Raw genomic sequence first — 17,489 nt, 5'->3', positions numbered from 1 at the left:
TCGGTGCGAGCGGCCGGGCCGGGCGCTGCCCCCCGCCCTGCACCGCGCGGTTGTGCAGGTCGCGCCGCGATCGCTGCTCCGCACGTAGGGGCCGGTGGCACTGGATCGCGCCGGGCCCGGGGGGGGGGGGGCGGGGGGGGGGCAGCGCCCGCCTGGCCAGTCCAGGTGCCTTCCTCGCTTCCCTCAGCGATAGTTGCTTTTTTTTGCATGTGTTGCCGGTCTCGATGCACTGCGGAGTCACCCCTCCATCGAGTCGGGATTGCTTTGCCCGGCTGAACGCCCCGGCGATTCACTGACTAACATACGTGTGCCGCGTCCGTTCAGGCGACGTTACAGGGTTCTCCCTCTCCTTTGTCTTGGGTTCAGGCTGCAGGTCGCTACTTATTTTGCAGTTGGTTTGTGCTAAAAAGTTGAGTTCTTAGGAAGAACAAGCGTCAAAACGTGCTTGTCCCATGTTTCAGGGGTGTACCTGGTAGCTGTGTTGGTCTGAGACAAAACGACGTACAAAAAAACGAGAACTCTTGGTTCCAAAATGATACCTTGATCCTGAAAGCTTACAGAAAAGGACGGTTTTCTTGCTGTTTTCCAGTTAGTTTAATAAAAAGTATCGTTTTGGAACCAAGAGTTCTAGTTTTTTGTACGTCTTCTTGTCCCTTGTGGGTTGTTTGTCAGTTCTCACTAACTGCATCGTAGCGAGCGCCGTTTTGGAGGCCCGGTTACGACATATGCCACTTGTGGTATAGCTGAGAACCTAACGTATATTAAATAGGTTTCTTAACCGTGTTTGAGCTTTGGACTTTCAGGTCACATCTTTGCTAGCAAACTAAACTCTTGGTAATTAGAGCGGTGTAAAATGCCAACGTCACAGTGTTGTTCACACAGCTTTAGTTGCAATTTTTACTTTGGCTTGTGGGAGATTTAAAAACGCCTCCTGGGAAGGGAAATCTTGGGAGCAGAGAACAACTTTTCTTTATCCATCAGGATTCTCCAGTAATTTCCCCGAGAAATTCTGATAGCAGCGCTCTTTCCCAGTCTTTTTTTTCAACAGCTTTCTCACGCTACTCAGCGAAAACTCTCTTGCTGAAGCTTTGGAACAGTGAGCACAAGGCGGCTGCAGGGCATGCCAGTAGTACTACTGGATACTTGGAAGCTAAGATGAGAAGCTGACATCTGCATTTTTCAGCACTGTCCAGGTAGGCGTCTGTATGCCATACAAGCGAATCTGCATGAACACAGACTGGTGGGACTGAGTTGTTTAAGACCTGGGACCTGTAGCAGTGGCTACATGGCTACATTCAGCACCTTCATACTCCTGTGCTTGGCTAGTGCTGATATTGCAGTATAATTCCAGAGCAGCAGAATGGGTGGAGATTTCCATGTGACCTTGGCTACTTTTGGACAGTGGCTGGCCAGTTAGGCACCAGTATGTGGTTAGATAATGCTCAGTTGTTGTTGCTGTTTTAGAGATGAGCAGAGCAACAGATGGGAATGGCTATGTGATTGTTTCCCCAACACTTGTGGCCTGGGTAAGTTTGCTGGCAAAATATGCTAAAGAATGTTTTTCTGCCTCAGATTGTTTTTCACACATTAAATAGAAAGAGAGTGAAATGTGATTGCATGCAGATAAGAGCAGCATGCTAATTAGGTGACACGATCTGGCTTATGGGACGATCAACACAATGCACTATAAATCTTTTGGCCATGGTGTCTGATACAGGGTGTATTGCAGTGAAATTATTATTTTATGATTGATTTTACAGTGCAGTTTCTGTGTTTGTTTCTATCCCCTATCTTTTCATTCACCGTCATGTCTCTGCTGCCTCCAGGCTGGACAAGTGGCTAGCTGCAGTACAGGCCACACCATGCACAGCACTGGGAGCAGCAGCTAAAAGTAGAGAAACTGCCCAGGGGAATAACCTCTATTGAGCATTACAGAGAACAGGGCTGATGGAGAGAGGTAGCTGCCATTTGCAGTGTGGGTGAGAGCGACTGGGGACCACCAGAGCAAGGGGACATTTCTGCCTTCAAAGGAGGTTATATCAGTTATTTTACAAATGGGGGTGATGGTGTTCAAAGAACTATAGGGATATCTAGGGGTGTAAGGTCCAGCTCTCTGCAGAGACGAAAAGTTCTGCCTGGCCCAGGACTGGTAAATCGGACCTCAGCAGCACATATAATAACAACTAGCTACTGACCTGGTCTAGAGGGGTTCTTGTCCACTAATTCCTGCTCCCTGCCCTGCATCAGTTTGGGCTGCATTTATGTTGCTGTAGTTACAGCCCTGTTCCCTGCAAAGAGCTCCTGACAATGTCTTTGTCACTTCCTTATCCAGCGTCTTTCTGTGGCTCACAGAGTTGAGCGGTCTTCTTGCTTCTCCCCCTGTACTGCAGGGTGCATCCAGAATGTCCAACAGCACCTTGGGCTGTGAGGAAGTGCGCACTTTAAGGTACCTGTGGGAGACTTCTTGGGCTGGAAACGCTTGTCCCCTTTGTGCCTCCATAAACATTTTTATGACAGTACAAAGTGAAAGCAAACAAACATCCATGCCCTTTGTTGTGCCACAAAGGCTCAAACTTGGACCGCAACAAAAAGTATTAATTTGTGCTGCTATTTTGCAGCAGACATCTGTTTATTTTAAGGGAGGAGTGTATGGGCAAGCCAGAGCTGCCTGCGCGCTCCAGCTGTCCTGAGCAGGTGCTCCAAAGGCTTCAGGGGCCTGATCCAGCATGGGGAATTCCTGGGGATCGGGCCTCTGAAGCCTGAGGAGTGTGCTAGGGTTTCCCTCCTTGCAGAGATGTACATGGGGTGTGTCCCTGCAAGCAGGGAAACTGGAGCAGCAGGGGCCTGACCCTGCAAGACAGTGAATTAGGTCTGGTTCTCCCAGTGGAGTGAGATGCATCCTGGCTCAGCTGAGCCACTTCATTTGGCAACTTCTGTTTATAGCCTTGGTTCTGTAGGCAAAGCTCTTGTATCCATGTCAGTGGTGGTGCTAGGAGGTTATGTGGCTGGCTGTGACCAGAAGTGGGGTGGGGTGGTCCATTTGGCTCAACTTTAACTTGCCTTCATAACTCACTTTTTTGAGTGCTTTTCTTCTACCTCCCGTGACACTTGTGGGGTAGATGTGTCAGTTCCATTATGGTCTTTGGACAGGTGGCAGATGGCCAGATCCTTGATGAGGTGTCACACCGGGAATATTGAAAGCTAATTCAAGTGCTTGAGCGAGGGCATGAGCTGGCCACTGCAGGAACTATTGTATTGCCCGTCCAACCCTGGTATGCCTGTGCTGGGCACAGCAATACTGTTAGAATGGTAGCAGTTCCTAAAATAGAGACATGGGCCTTTATCCATAAATGGCATTTTACATATGAGAGGTTCCCTTGCGTGTGGTATTCTCTAGCCCAGGGGTTCTCAGCCTTTTTCTTCTTGAGGTCCCCCCCAGCATGCTATAAAAACTCCACAGCCCACCTGTACCACACCAACTGTTTTTCTGAATACCCAGTATGGGGGGGGTGGGGGGCATAGGTGATGTGTTGCAGGGGCATGTGGGGGGTACATGTCCTCTCAGATTTGTGTGCCAACAGTGCACGGGACTGCAGCCTGGCTGGACTGGCACACCAGCGAGCAGGACATAGCACAGGAGGGCAGAGTGGGGCAGCAAGACTTGTTGCCACCACTGGGACCCTTGCATCAACCGTGTCACCAGCAGTGGAAGGCATAATGGTCTGGGGGCATGGGGGCCACTGCTCTCACTTCCTCCTGTCACCAGCCACTTGTGCACCAGGCTACGGCTCTACCTTGCTGCCATAGCCTGGCTACTGCTGCTGCCACTCCCCTCAGGCCACGGCCCTACCCTGGAGGGAAGGTGGGCTGGGGGGCAGTGTGGACACCCTGACACCTGCCTGTGGCCCCACAAGGGGCTGCGGATCCCCAGTTGAGAACCGCTGCTCTAGCCATGTTGCTGCCTTTGTCTTTTTGTATTACCTTTTCATTATGTTCTTGGCAAAGGTGAGTAATTCTCTTGCTGTGCAGCCTATGCAGAAGAGCAAAGTCAGCGGGTGAGACCCACTGATGATCCCTGAGCTCATAATCCAGCAAATATTCTCATATGGAAGGGCCTTGCTGTCCACAGCTCTGGAAGTCTAAGAGCTAGTCTAGCATAGGGAAATCAGTGCTGGTATGACTGCTTCCACTTGGTTGTAAGCTCCTGTGTTTGTATGGGTGAAATTGTATCCATGCAGTTAAGGTGGGGAAATTTTTTCCTGATCTAGACAAACACCAGAACAACTGCTGAACATGAATGAAGGATGACGAAGTACCTTGGATGCTTGTGGGGATGCTTTTCATTTAGTCACAGAAGTTGAAATCAGCCTTTCTGGGTTTTTTTGCTTTGGGCCTTCAGGTAGACCTGAGTCTTGAGGGGCTGAGAATGTGGTATGCTTTAATATTGGTCTGATTCCCTCTACCCACCAAGTCAGTTAGTTTTGCACTTTTTTGCTTTTTGTTTAATCTGGTCTGTCTTACTTTCCCCCCCCTGCCCCCCTTGTTCTTTTCCTATGTCAGCTTTATCATTTGTCATGTGTACGTGTGTGAGAGCTTTGTGCTTTAAAAGCAAAAGGGTCTAAATGGTCTCAAACACTTCAGCCATTAAAAGCCTAATGGTACCTTTCACAGAGTAGGTGATGCCCAAAGTTGTTCCCTGCTTCAGTTTTGATAATACCAGTGTTTATATTTAATAGATTTGGCCAATTCATCTGTTAATATTAGCCAAAATCTAATCTGAATAAATAACTATGTTGTGTTGATTAGATTTTCCCTTGAGGTTTCAGGGAGAGGTAAGATCACTTCTTAGTCTAAATAAGGTATCCTACCTAAGTAAAAAAGGATACATGCTGTTTAAATGAAGAATTAGCTGCAATTTAGTGTTGTCGTGATGTAATCTTGTAGCATGTGTTGGTAAAGATGCTTTGGGATCCTTCAGGTTGAAAGGGCCATTGAATGACCTTGCTGTTTATTTTCTTGGTGCTTTTTTCTGCAGGAGGCACTGTTGCTGGGATATGCAGTTTAGCAACTTAGAATTAAAGTTAGCTAAGCTTTCTGTGTGGGATATTGATAAAAGCTATACTAGAGCCAGATTAGGGTGAGTGGGTAGAAAGCAATGAATAGGTGAGCTTTCACACACCGCATTTTTAAAATGCCCTTCAGTCCAGACCTGTAGCTGCTGTGACTTGATTTTTGGTTTTTCCTGAGCAGAGATTGCCAGTAGCACCATTTTTCCACATGTATAATATTAGGTATCCTCTCTGTAACCTAAAGGAGGATTTATTTCCTGAACCTGCTGTCTAAACAGGTGGTACAGATCAGATACGCAGGGAAACTCGATGGAAGTTTCTGTCATACAGAACAGTTTCTATGGGGGTGGCGGCAGGGCGCTGCCTGAGCGTTTGCTGCTGTGGTTTGTTAATGGTAGACTTCATGAGATAGCTGAGTTCAGAAGGAGGATACAACTGACTAGAGAGTGGGTGCTTGGTTAGGACAGGTAATAGCTAGCGTGGCGGATAGAACAAAGAGACAAGTACACACAATGGCTTTGTGATTTAGCCAGATGGGCACTGGGAAGGAAGCTGAGACTCACTCGTTATCAAGGCTCATAACATGTTTGATGTAGGCTGGAATTTGAGCTCGTGACTAGTACATTAAGCCATTGTCCCAGCTAGCCTCTTATCTTTGCTTTCATGATCTTCATTTCATCTTCTGTGTGAATTGCACATCTTTCCATTAGGCTTTTTTTCCTAATGATCCTTTCCTCTGCACTCTAATTGTGTTCTGGGTTTCCTTCTCGTGGAACTTCTCCCCAGAACTGTTCTTTGTCACTCCTCTTTTCATTTGATTTTTCTCCTTTTTTTTTTTTCCTTTTAGGTGTTGTTTACACTTGCTCTTTCTTTGCTTTCATCTTCTTATATTTTCCCCCTTTTAACTCTTATCCTCAGAGGAGCCAGTTTCACTCTTGGAGTCCAGCCCTTCCCTATTGATTGCCAGCTGCTTTTATTGGAACTAATTTGCATTCTCTGCTCTCATTGTGCTAGACAGAGGACTAGTGATTTTGAGTAAAGCTCTTTTCCCAAAGGCTTTGCTCAAAATTGTCTCTGTATTTCACAAAAAAGAGTGTAGACTAAAGAGCAGCACCAGTTGTAAAAGCTGCTTCTGCCTCAACCAGTGTGTTTGTGTCTTTGTCCCAAGGAAAGTAAGAATGTGGCATCCTTTGCTCAAGGCACAAATAACTTGATGGAGGGACGAAGGCTGTTGCCTAGGGTTTTTATTTCCATTGTGCCCTCCTTGAAAGTCTAGCAGCTGCTTATCCAAGGCACTTTGACTGGGACTGCTCACTGCCTCACTACTGTTGTTTACAAGCACTTATCTAGCTGATTTTTTCGGCCATCAGCAGTGCTGAAAACAAATCTATTATGGTGCAAATATACTAGGGTTAAAGAGCTGTGACTGCACTGTGGTACACTTAAAGAAAATCAGCACAGAGCAAATATTACTTTTTTCATGGTGCCTACAGCATTAAAGGCTATCATAGGTCATTACTTCCTTTGAACTTTCTCCTTATTCATATATATATATATATATATATATATATACTTTTATTTAACCCATGTGAATTTTGGACTTCCCACTATCCTGAGTGAATGGGTGGCCATGCTTTGGACCTGTTGGGATCTTGGGTTTGGAATTCAGAGTCACGTGTCAACATCACCCTTCCATGTTTATAGAGTAGCCTCCTTATATCTTTTTTTACTGTCACTTTGTTCCTGCTTGACACTTTCCAGGGTAGTTTTAGAGCTCAGAGAGGAGCTTTAATGTACAAAACTTAATTTAACTCACCGACCTGAAGGGCTTGCAAATCAGCCAGGCCAGGAAATTGATGCCAGTAATATCTTGCATAGTTATAGAGCACCTTTGTGTCTTGAAGGATCTCAGTGTGCTTTACAGATATGGCTCTGATCCTGCAGGCATGTACAAAGTAGCCCTACTGAGTTCCTGAGCAGCATTACCATATTTACTCAAATCTAAGACATTGTCCTTTCCCTCTTGACATGAGTGGGAGGGGTCCCCTCATCTTGGATTTGAGTGAGGGGGAGCAGGCAGTTTATCCAGCCTGGCCCTGGCCTCAGGTTGGCATTGGAGCCATAGCCTCTGCTTCAGCCTCTGCCACCTGCCATTTGCCCCTGCCACCTCTGTCCCCCTCCCCCAGCCACTTACTCTCAGTTGTGGTTCTGGACCAGTTGTGGCAGCTCTGGCCTTAGTCCTGGCTCCAATGCTAACTTGGTCCAGGAGCTGGGGCCTGGGCCGGGGCTGCTGCCACAGTATCTGCTACTCCCTGGCTGGACAGAAAGCCAGAGCCCAAGCCCCAATGGATGGTAATTGGCAGGGGAAGGGAGTGGGGGAGCTCAGCAAATGGAGCAGGGAAGGGGGTGCAGGCATGGCAGGCGAGGGCAGGTGTTGAGAGGGCACAGGCGCTATGGGGGTCAGGTGGCAGGAGTGGCAAGGGGCACAGGCACCTTGGGGAGGATGGGGGGGACATGCCACCCTGCTGCTCATCTCCTTGCTGCTGTTTTCCTGGCTGCAGTACCGGGGAGGACAAATTTAATGTGGCCTTCTAGTAATTAGATTTTATACCTAGCAAATTATAATAAAATTATATGTTTTTCATTTAAAAAGACTAATGATTGGAGGGGGGGAGGGTCATCTTGGATTCAAGTAAATACAGTACTTACCTGTGTCTTTACAGACCTGGGATCTGTTTGGAAACTGGAATCCACTCAGCTGCTACCAGAGTGCAACCACCCTGGAGTATAAGATCAGAGCTGGTTAACTGCATGTAGTTACTTGGTAGGTTTTCGAACAGAAACTGAAGGATATACTGACCAGTAGGAGAGAGCTTGGGGAATTTAGGTTGGCAGACTGTAATTACCGTCATTGAATTGTAGACAATTGTTAATCAGTTTTCTTATATTCAGTCTCTTTCTCTTGGCTTACTTATTCAGTGGTTAAGCCTGATTTTGTACAGTTAAATTGCGATGTCAATCCAGTAATTGTAACCCTGCCAATTTTACCTCCCTGATCATGGGGCTATAGTGTTAACATCTTAAGGCAATCGAGGAATGTAGCCTGTAACTCTTATTGCATGTGGGATTATCCCTGTATACGCATTTCAGGAAGAAGTGTGTGTGTTCGTTTGAGGAGCAAAAATGCCAAATGTGGCAGACCTATAACTGCTGAGGGAACCGTGTTAAATTTCCTGTGTCAAATTCAGTCTCAGGCAGAGCAAGCCATTCACTTTTCTTTTTGAACTATCAGTTTAAATCATGTTCCTGACTGAACTTTGCAAGTTAGACACAGATTTACTATAAGACTTGGGGCAGGGGATAGAGACACTTCCTCTGTTTGTTCAGTTTCTTTATGCATTTGAAAAGGGAAAGGTAATGGGAAGCTGTTTTTTTGTTGATCTCAAAGCCCTGTCTGCTATATTCAAGCTATTGCCAAGTGTAATCAATGCAGCTTGAGTTGGTCTCATCTCTCAGGATTACATGGGGCAGCAGAGTAAGCAGGGCAGGGTGAGAATGGCATCAGCCCTGGGTACCAGCTTGGAGGGAGTGATAATATGACCCTCTCTCCCAGGAGTCTTTCCACAGCATGTAGAACCGCGTGGCCTGGTTCATAGGGAGCTGGGCAGGGGCAATGCCATACCAAGCAGTGTACCTGATTGTGTGGAGAGAGGGTGGAGTGATGCCCCTTCCCTCTGGGAGGCTTTGCTGTGGGAGAGTCAGCCCTTTCTCCAGGATGGAGGACAAATGGGGTACTGGGAGGAGCCTTGGTGCTGCAGCCTGTCCCAACCTGTGCTGTTAAAGCAGCAACAGCAGTAGCACCTGCCACCCAAGCAAGGTGAGCTCAAGACTCCTTTTCAACTCCCTTCGTGCCCCTTTCTCCCCATGTTCCCCTTTTGTGCTCCAGGCACTGGAAAAGCTTGCAGTGCCTCTGCATAGGGACATGTACTGATTAACATAGAGGAGGGGTGCTCAACCTGTGTCCTGTGGCCCCATGTCATCTAGACTGTAGGACTGTGCACGGGTCCAGAAATGTTGCGGCAGGGAAGTGGTAGCTCCACTCCCTTGCTGCCAAATCTTTGGATCCATGGAGAGCCTGGGGCCCTGTGCTCTGGATCTGGTGCAGCACCAGTGCCTTCTCCTCTTCCCTCCCGGGTCCCAATCCTGACATGTTGGGGGCAGGAGGGGGCAGCACCAGGCCCCAGCACTCAATCCCAGTGCACAGGGGAAGGCTACAGACCCCCTGGAGCCCATTCTGGCATTCAGGGAGCAGGAGCGGGTGGCTTCAGGCCCCTGGGACCCAGTCCTGGCACGCAGGCTATGGAAGGGGCAGTGTTGGACCCCAGGGCCCGATCCAGCCTGCAGACAAGCCCTTCATCACTCATCTGGCTCGTGGGGCCAAAATGTTGAGTACTACTGATAGAGAGAGTGCATTTAAGTTTTCATTTGCCTACATGGCAGGGTTTGACGCTGATATGGCTATCCCTGATTGATGGCTGCAGCTTGTTACTGTTTATTTCAGGCAGCAGACAAGGCTTGAGCCAGCTTTACCCCTTGGTTAGAGTCTTTCCCACAGTGATAAGGAAGAGAGAAATACTTAACAAAGTAGAAAACGTTGGCTGTGAAATCTGGAAATTTGGCAGGCATCCTAGGGGGAAGATGTGGTGCCTGAGACTGTTTCCCCTTCCACTTCACTTGGGTTTAAATTGACAAGATTTCAAGTTAAGCCACTGATAAGTCTCCTTTGTGTTGAAAATGTCTGTGGCGTGTTAATTCTTTTAAGTCCTGCATTTTAATAAGCATTTTTTTGTTGTGTGTAAAATGTCAGGTATAATCAGCTTGATATTTACTTGTAAATGCTTATGCTCATGCAAACCTCCACCCCCTCCCCAAATGAAGCAATATTCTGCTGAGGTGAGAGAACTAGATGGCAAAACTTACTTGTCAGTGGCTAAACTGACCAAACTGCAAAAAAAAAAAGTCAGGAAAACAATACACCTGACTTGCAAAATCTGTATCCTATTTGCAATGGAGTGTGCTGTTACTAATGCACTCAAGCTTCTAAAGCAGGGGTGGGCAAACTGCAGCCTGGGGGCCAGATGTGGCCCACCAGGCCATTCTATCTGGCCCACAGGGCCCCTAAAAAATTTAGAAAATTAATATTAATCTGCCCCTGGTTGCCTGTCATGCGGCCCTCGGTGGCTTGGCAAAACTCAATAAGCGGCCCTCCGCCCGAAATAATTACCCGCCCCTGTTCTAAAGAAATGAATCTTTGATTTTTATATATACTTAAGGAAGGATTTCAGAGTCCCAGGAGGCAGTTAGGTGTGCCCAACTTTCAGTGGGAAATGCTTACATAAATGCCTTATTTGCCTTTTAAAAACCTCCCATCTTTCCCCTGTAAGAGAGATGTGGCAGTGCTTGTCTGTTTGACTAGTGTGCATGACAAAACAGCCTTTTGCTCTATAATTTCTGACTGTAACATCCTTTTTTCTGCCTTTACGATGACACAAGCCCAGCAGCTCTTCCTCCTTTGCTGCTGGAGGCGCCTCAGCATAAGTTTCAAATGTCCATGTTCTTGCAGGGGTCTGGCTCTGGATTCTTCTACCTCCATTTCCCTAAGTGGGAATTTGGGACACCTGATCAGTGAAGTTTCAGGCCCATATGTGATGGGGGGTATACAGTCTGGAAGATTTTTTGGTTTTTTTAGTATTAAAATCCATTCTGCAGATGATTTAAATATAGGGTGTGCTGTCAGCCTGCTGCTTCCTTTCACCTCTCCTTTCCTTTTTTCATCCAAGTACCCTGGGCATTTATGAGTCAGTGTCACCTTTAGGGCACTGTTGTCAGGGCCCCTGCGTGCTGAGTAAGCCTCTTCTGAAACATATGTGGCTCTTCGTGCTCAGGTTGCAAAAGCAAACATTAAAAATAAATAGATTTTAAACATCATCTGTTTGGAATGCAGCATCATTCTATACAGGAGCTGAAGCATTTTTAAAAATGCTTATTCTAACTCTCAGGAGGCAAGGTCGAGTCCATTTAAAGGCTGCCTATTCAGACCTAGAGCCGTAGCACTTTGAAAGAGACAGCACTTGAAAAGAGACAAGGATCTTCACAGCTATGGTTCTTGCAACCCCATACAAGTACCAGTGAGCATCAGAGGAAGAATTCAGGGGAAGAACTGGATTGTGAGTGGCCTGATTAGTTAAAATGAACCTTTCCAGCTCCCTTTTCCTTTGTAATACAAAGAGTGGCAATGGCTGGAGCATTAAGCCTTCCCAGGGCATTAGACTTGAGAAGCAGACTTGAAAACTAGATGAGGGTCCACAAGAGGTATCCATTAGACTTGAGACGCTGTCTGAGTGAAGGAAATGCAGTACATTTTCGAAAAATTATTTTAGGAAAGCAGTCAACAAAATATACGCCTTCCAATGGCTAAAAATATATATTTGAACATATAGATTCCAATTTGTATGCAAGCCTTTAAAAATGTATTCACAAATCCCATCACAAAGTAAGTATAAACGTTTTAATTCAAACTGTATTTGAATTAAAAAAACAACCTGTGTTGTTCATTTGCTGGACACTATTGTACTGGGTTCATGGATGGCAAAGCTGGATATACACCTCGGCTTTGTTACTGTCTTATGCTCAAAATTGAGTTTCTCTGTTAAAAAATATGTGGGGTGTATTTTTACGAGTGAATGTTGTCATTCACTTAGTGTACAAAATGTAACAATGATGGATCATTAAAAAAAACTACACAACCTTAACTGGTCATTTACATATATTGTGTTTTCTCTTCGGCACTTGCATTATAACCTACTTAACTTTTATGTTTCTGGGCTATTTTTCACACTATATAATCCTGGAAAGTTTTGATCCAGTCACTTGAGAGAGAGTGTGTGGGAATTGGGGCATCGCAATTTGTATGGAATTGTGTCTGTCTGTTCCCCCCAGAATTTTCTTTTGAAGGAGTGGGCATCCATTCCCCAAATATGAGCTGAGGATGTACTAGAGTATGGAGATGGGGAAGTAGGTGAGCCTCTGCTACTTCAGTGCTGTGTCTTTCTTCTCCTGTATGGTTTGGGGGATCTGCAGGTAGGGTTGCTGCAGCTTCCATTGAAAATCTTAAGGCGTCCTAAAGTGCCCACTAAGTACCACAAAACTTTAAAGAGCTGTTAGCATTCGGAAGCTACCACTCTTCTGGGAGCTGTTAAGGTGTCCAGAATTCCTGAGCAGTGTAGGTTCTCCACTTAAGTCTTTCTGCCGCCTGGGATTCAGAATGCCAGAGGGCCACTTCCATAATATGGGGAGCGGGGGGTGTTAAAGTCCCTTTGAATTCTGTTGCCAGCAATAGTACAGTGAATATAATGTTTTTGCTACAGAGCCCAGCATTACAAACATATTCAATTTTGTGTGTCAACACAACAGTGTCTGCTGTGATTTGGCCAAAAAAAGATTTGACTGTAGTTAAGTGGAGCTCTGCTAGGTCTGGGTTAGGTACAATCTTAGAAATCCTATTTATGGCATGTTAGATGGGCAATGGGGGTACCGGGCCCCCCACAATCAGGTCACTCATAGTTTCTGAAAAGGGAGGTTTGAGGGTCCACTTACCTACCAGGATGTACCAGGCCCCCCAAATTTCTCTCTCAGGCCCTGGCCATACCTTGAAGCTCAAGTGTTCTTTCATCCCATTAAAATCCATTTACTTTAAGACCTTATTTACATAGGTATAACAAATCAAATAGTAGAGTTAGAATAGTAGCTGTAGAAAGCTAGGAAATCTTTGGTTCAGAAGACGTCATAGTTGTTTGTGGACTACAGGCGATAGCCACTCAGTACCTCGAAATAGTGGCGTGAATAAAAAACTCAAAAAAGGAGTGTTCTGAAAGTCAAGTCTTCATTGTTTAATCTAAGGAAGACTCTTTGGCAATTAACAGTATAGGACTTATGACACAGTTGCATAGTTCTGAGTGGATTAAGATTTATTGGGGCCCTTGGCTCCAGCTGGGGGAGGGACCCCTTCCCCTCCTGGTACTGCCAAGGGTGGGTTGGGCCTCTGTGCCCCGCGGGGGAGGCTGGGTGGACCCAGCTGAGCTGGAGGTGGGGTGGTACATGCCTTCCTCTCCTCCCTGCGCCCTACCCTCCCCCAGTCTCCACCACCATGGCCAGAGCAGAGCTGAGCGGGGTGAGGGTGGATGCAGGCTTGGTGCTCTCTGCCCTACTGCCTTTGCCCTGTGGGCCACGTGTCTCCTGCCCACCCAGCAGTGGACAACTCGCCGCCCCCACTGTGGCTGGCACGGGGCCCTGGGGCCAAAGGCAGCAATGCGGAGAGCCCCGAGCCCACAGTGAACAATCCACATCTGCCCTGTGCACAAATTGGGGGGGCATGCTCCCCATGGGGGTGTGCGCAGTGACAGGGAGCCACCTGTGGCTGCATCCCACCCCAGCCCTGAGTCCCACACAGCGCCCTTGCTGGGCATTGCCTCCCTCACTGTGGGGGCCTCAGTCTGCCCCTCCCATGCCACCTCCCTCCCATACACCTACCTGCAGGGAGCTGCTCTCCACACTGCCCAGCTGTGTTCCAGGCCATGTGCATGTGGCGCCCCCTGTGTCTCGCTCCAGCAGCCCCCTGTAGGCTGGAACGCTGCCCACCTGCAAGGGGAATCCTGCCGTTTCCCACCGGAACCCAGGCACCAGGGGGCCTCTGATTGGCAGGAGCTCCTGGGCCCAGGCCCCGCCTGCCTGTGTATAAGGCCTCAGACAACCTTCAGCTTGTCTCCTGAAACTGACTAGATTTCAAATTGACCATGTCCCTGTATCACATCATGATAAAAATATCGAAGTGTTCTTTTTGCATGTTAATGAAACTCCCTCCTTGAAAAGGTTTAATCGTATAATGACGAAGAGTAGTTTGGGGGAAATAAGCTTGAGCTTTTGAGTGCTGGAAGACAAGAACATGGAGTAAACATGCTTCTTTTTCAAGGCTTGGAGTCCTGTGAAGTTGTTCCTTTAGTGGGGAAAGAATGATGCCAGGAAGGGCAGTCTCCCATCATACGTTCTGCATTTTAAATGAGACCGATTCTGTTTGGGGATAGAGGAAGTGGTACACCTGGAATAAACTAGCTTCAGATTTTCAGAAAAATCCGAGTGTGCAGTATGAAATCGATCTTTCTCAAGGCTCAGTTTTTACTGAGAGGTCAGTAGCAAATAGTGAATATGCTGACTGCTCATTTAACTTGTGGCTTTCCATTTGGTCTTCCTATAGGAGCGTAAACCTCAGTAGCCAAAATCATAATAGAATGCAGCAGAGGAAGGGTATAGTATATATTGAAATAGAAATTATGTGATTCAAGCTCTGCATGCAGTGTGATCTGACATCACTGAAACGCAAGGAAGCCTATTAAGAACTCTGATTAGCTATCAGATAGAGTTAAAATCTGTTAGGTATAGTGCCCAGTGATGTCTAACTGGTAGCTTCTCTAGTAATAGTGCCATCTCCTTTTATAGAGAGGTGCTTGCTCTGGCAGGTCAGTGAAGCGTGTTATTCATTGCCGCCACATACAAAGTTGAGCACTCAAGTGATACTCTGTAATAAATTTAAAAATCTTTTCCTTATTGAATCCAGCACTGACTCATTCTGCTGTCATCCTTCCATTCAACAGGCTCCCTGTGTGATTTTTTTTTTTTTCTAAATGTATTATGTAAGCAGTAATATACAGGGGGGGGGCGTGTATTTTATGTAAAGACAACACTGCAGGGTGCACTGTAGGATGCAAAGTGCATAGCTGCATGCAATAAGCCATCCAGTCGGGCTTATTTCAGCAATTACAAGCCCTGGAATATCTTGTTATAGGTATACATAAATCTACGGTATTTTGGAAAGTAAACACGAATACCATTTTGAAGGTGATTTTAATTTATATAGCTGTTTGTCCCATGGCTGTGTTGCTTTTTCCCATTCACTTTGAACAGAAAATCTTGTTAATTTTCCCCACCCTAAATTTAATTTAATTCATCCTTTTTGCCATCATACAGCTCAAGTCCAGCAGACCACTTCATGAACAGGAACCCTTATGACCATGTCTAAACATGAAGTCACTGCTCTTCAGTAAAACAGCTGGAACATGTTGCAGGATGAGGGCCCCACATTCTTCTTTCAATATATCGCTGCAGTCCCTGTGTATGGCTCTGCTGAGTTTTTCCTGTATTTTTAGATGTCTCCTGTCTGTAGTTGTTTTACTTCCCATTTGTTTTTATTCACCTTGTGCTTTTTTCACTTGACAGAGATGAATTTTGATTGCAGTTGACCCAGTTGTTTCTTAAATGTTTTCTACTTCCTACTGTTGATTTTCAGTAAGTTAAAGGTTTCTTTCACTTATTTTGTATTCCTTGTAAGTTTGGTTTTTCTGGAATGTTAGATATGTTTGGTGCTGGTGGAGAGAGACTAAGACCAGGGTTTCTGGATGTTAGGAGCTTTTTAACCTTCTCTTAACTCATGTGTTTTAGAGTACATAGCAGGGAGAGGAGGTAGGCAGACATCCAACCACAAGTTGTATCTTTATGGATGCTCTCTCTAGTGGGTTATGGAATAGAGAAGATCCCACACAATTTACTGATTCGTTTTGATGCACTGGCTGGGGGAGTGGTTAGTTGATTGCACGATTTCACAATGATTACACTCTTAATTCATACAACACAATTTTATTTTAAAATTCTTTGCTACACATATAACACTGCTTAGCTTTAAGAAATACCACAAACATTAAGAACACAATAATTACATATATCAGAAACAATACTCCGAATGCACTTCCTTCCCAAACAATGTTATAAGAATTAGTATTACAAAAACAACTACAATTACAACTAAAAGTTAAATTTGAATCAATACTATTATTTTCATAATATACTTACAATCCTAGAATTCTGAGAAACCAAACACCTAAATATGGTTTCATTCCTCAGTAGTACAATTTAATGGGTTGGCCTCAGTAGTATGGTTCAATGGGCTCGCCTCAGTAATACGATTCAATGGGCTGGCCTCAGCAGTGATAGGACTAAGTCCCCTTCCTTCAGTCCCTTTCGGGTGCTCTGCAGCTTCAGCGTGAACTAAGAGATTCGTGTTCACGGAGAGGGTGGTTCAGGTGATCAGTCTGATCCGGCCTATACTTGCGATTCTTCCTTCGTTCTTCTGCAAGGGAGGTTACCTCCAAATTGGGACAGTAGGTTACAGTTTTTATTGAGTGAGTTGCCGTCCTGGGCCCCTCCTACCCAAACCTGTCACTACCCCCAAATTTGGGCTCGGATCTTACTTTACGGATTCTTTTGCTTGGTAATTAGTTTCTTTTGTTGATCATTTAATTACTTTGAGGAACTTCCATACCACTGCAAGTGACCTTTTCTTTCCAATTTTGTCAAAGGCCCTAGGGTTTGATCTCTCGGAATTTGGGATATTTGCTTAAGGGTCATTTTTAGGTTCTCTTTGTTAAAGGCCTCTAAAGATAAAATTCAAAAGTTAAGACTTTGAGCAAAGCTAGGACCTTCCACACGTAGACCAAAACAATGGCCTAGATAAGGAGATAAATCTTGTCTTCTTCCTAAAACTGGCTAATGGGCAACTATTACAAACATTCAAACTATTTCATTCAATATGACAGATGCTTGGTGAATCCATCTAATGGTAGATCAATTTATTTGTCTAGCATGGCAGTGCAGGGAGCCTCACAGGAATTTCCTGAACTGTGTATGCCCTGCGTAGCCTTCCCAAATGCACTTCTTGCAACCTCATCGGTGCTGTTGCACCATCATGCCCGGGAACTGAGGCAGCTGGGAGTACCTAGGGTTTGCTCTTAAATTTAGATTCAGCAGTGATGAACGTGGACTGAACACCTTGATAAAACATTATTATATCTCTCTAAAATCAATTTTCCCCTTTTCATGTTATGGCACTTCTGTTTATCTCTGAGTTAAATATTTTTTGGCTCCTATCACATTCTTTCATTCTGTTCCCCTTCAGATGTTAGTAATAATTTTCTAAGAAAAATAATGTACTTGCTGTATTCAGCCACGAAATTTGGAGACTCGCATGACAAGATTCCCTTCCTGCGTCTTATGAACTGTGAAATGCATTTGGAAATACCCTTTTGCAATGGAAATTGTAGGGTTTTTTTTTTTAACTTGTTCTTGGCTGTTGTACCAAACAACAGGTTGCTTTACCTCCTCAATACATATTGGTCTATCAGGTCAACACAGGAGCCCCACATAAATCAGCCTCCATCCTGTGTTAATTCCAGAAGAACGCCTGAGATTAATATTTATACAAAATGCTTTCATGTTTCTACAGTGAAATTGTCTTACTATCAAAAGAAATGGTGG

At 45.6% G+C, this 17,489-nt stretch overlaps 1 long non-coding RNA gene across 2 annotated transcripts in view; it reads left to right on the top strand.

The window, feature by feature from the left end:
- Nucleotides 1–142: 142 nt before the first annotated feature.
- Nucleotides 143–17,489, top strand: part of LOC112549432 — a 34,454-nt gene continuing 17,107 nt past the window's right edge. The window contains exons 1-4 of one of the 2 annotated variants that reach the window (XR_003092840.1): nt 143–1,193; nt 15,150–15,294; nt 15,399–15,467; nt 17,458–17,489. This is a non-coding gene — a long non-coding RNA (uncharacterized LOC112549432). The remainder of the gene's footprint in view (nt 1,194–15,149; nt 15,295–15,398; nt 15,468–17,457) is intronic. The other variant, XR_003092841.1, reaches the window with a different exon arrangement.

This window comes from Alligator sinensis, unplaced genomic scaffold (genome assembly GCF_000455745.1).
Source record: "Alligator sinensis unplaced genomic scaffold, ASM45574v1 scaffold116_1, whole genome shotgun sequence".
NCBI classification, from domain to species: Eukaryota; Metazoa; Chordata; order Crocodylia; family Alligatoridae; genus Alligator; species Alligator sinensis.
Note: the sequence above shows the minus strand (reverse complement) of the source record. Positions and strands in the feature narration are given on the sequence as shown.